This window comes from Portunus trituberculatus, chromosome 50 (assembly GCF_017591435.1).
Source record: "Portunus trituberculatus isolate SZX2019 chromosome 50, ASM1759143v1, whole genome shotgun sequence".
Classification (NCBI taxonomy): domain Eukaryota; kingdom Metazoa; phylum Arthropoda; class Malacostraca; order Decapoda; family Portunidae; genus Portunus; species Portunus trituberculatus.
This window is the reverse complement of record NC_059304.1, coordinates 3613869-3615908: the sequence shown is the minus strand read 5'-3', so window position 1 is coordinate 3615908 and position 2040 is coordinate 3613869.

The window sequence follows — 2040 nt, the reverse complement described above, 5'->3', positions numbered from 1 at the left end:
ACTGAGCCTCGAGACGTTGAGATGTCACTCCTCGCCACAAAATTATTTACGGCTCCTATGTTCATCTATTTCTATGACATGCATAAGACTGTCACTTAAAGACAGGATTGAAAATGTGGCTTTTGTTATAGATGGTAGTGGCACATCGGCGTACAGCCACTGAATAGGTGACTCTCGCACCTTACTAAATGTATGCCTCGTAACCTTGAACATTTCTGTCTCCGCACGTCGCGATCCCGTGTGTATATTATTAGTGAACGTAATTTTACTAAGTATTAATGACGTCACTGAAGCTGGATTTTCTTCTATTATTTTAATAATGATGATAAGGAGTATGTATCCTGTATTACCACCAATTCACAATACAACAATTTGACTGAGCAGTGCGCCAAAAGTGGTTGTGCTGGCTATATTTAGGTAACAAAATTTAATCAATAAAGCGATTAGCATTTATTCGTTGGTATGGGAAATCGATAATTTTATACAATTCCTTAAAAAAAAAGACATAATAACGCCTAACATAATGCGACGGCTGGGAATACACCTAGAGGCTATTTCCCCTACATAGCACAGTGCTCACTAGTCACTACGTCTGTGACCGGAAACTGAAGGCCGGGACCGTTATCAAGCACTGATAACTCACATTTAACAATTATTACTAAAAGTTTCTCTGTCAGCTATATACTAGTGTCCTGCTAAAGATTATCGTTTTCTACACGGTAATATAGTAGAAAACTATTTTTTAAATGGTAGACTAAATAAAATTTTCAGATCAAAAGCAATATTTTTGCTAAAGATATATACGGGATATGATGCACAATTAAATCATGTTTCTACATGGATCCTAAGAAGCTGAAACGAAGAGAAGACAATATCAATTTAAATTCATGTTAGACGAACACGGTAAAGATATCCAAAGTTTGACTTGAGAATAAAAATCATTGTTATATTTCAGGAGCATCAGGCAGTGACACAGCTAGAGAAATACTACATGTGTTGTACGTATACATTAATTACGTACTATCATATACTTCGTTTCACAACATTGCAGTACAATAACTGGTGAAGTGATTTAGTTAATCGGCGCACACAATATTAGAAAGCTCCAGCTGTGATGGTCTTGTGCACAACCAAGCATTTTATTTCCTCCTGTGCAGAGTAAGCATCAGTTGAAGCACTGCTAGCCATCAGCGGAGTCCCTTTACACTCTCCTTTGTTTCCTATGTCTCCCATGATGGCCTTGTGTTTATCCTCCATCTCAGATGACCTTGTTTTTAAGTCCTTCTAAACTTCTCTTGATACTCTCTTCACTCACCCTTTCCTCATATACTTATCATGGATCCTCACACATCCATGACCTTCCTTTAAGCCTTTTCCTTCCCTACATCCTCTTTACCTTGCCACATACTTACCATTTTCCTTCGTTCTCACAGTTTCCATATGGCACACACTTCCCCGTTCCTTTCACACACTCCCATACATTCTATAAGCTCCATACTTCGTTCCTAAGACACACACACACACACACACACACACACACACACACACACACACACACACACACACACACACACACACACACATGCGCTGAGCAATGAACTGTGACCCTCCCTTTCCCCCGTTGGCTTTAGAAATGGTGTTGTGTGTCTGCTTTTCAGCCTCTGCTCCTGCTTACTCGCTGTATACTCCTCATTATTCTTTCTCCCTGCTGCCTCTTTCCCTCCACACCCTCAGAGCAGCGTGTGTAAACCTTCCTTCCTGCCCCCCTCTCTCTTTCCCTTCCCCTGAAGTTGGGTCCTCGACATCTATTCTTCTGCACTTCCCGACTCTCCCCTTTAGTCTGGGGGAGAGTTGCTAGTTAAGCGATGTTTATGTTGGCCCGGCGAGTGTTCCAGGCCAGGGGATGTCTGGAGGTGGTGCATGTCTGCGTTTCAACTCCGCCTCTCAGCCGCTTCCCCTCACCAAGACCTGAGTGACTGGCCTGCTTTATGCTCTTTCATGCTCCCCGATGCATATCTTATTGGCTTGGTTCCATGCTGT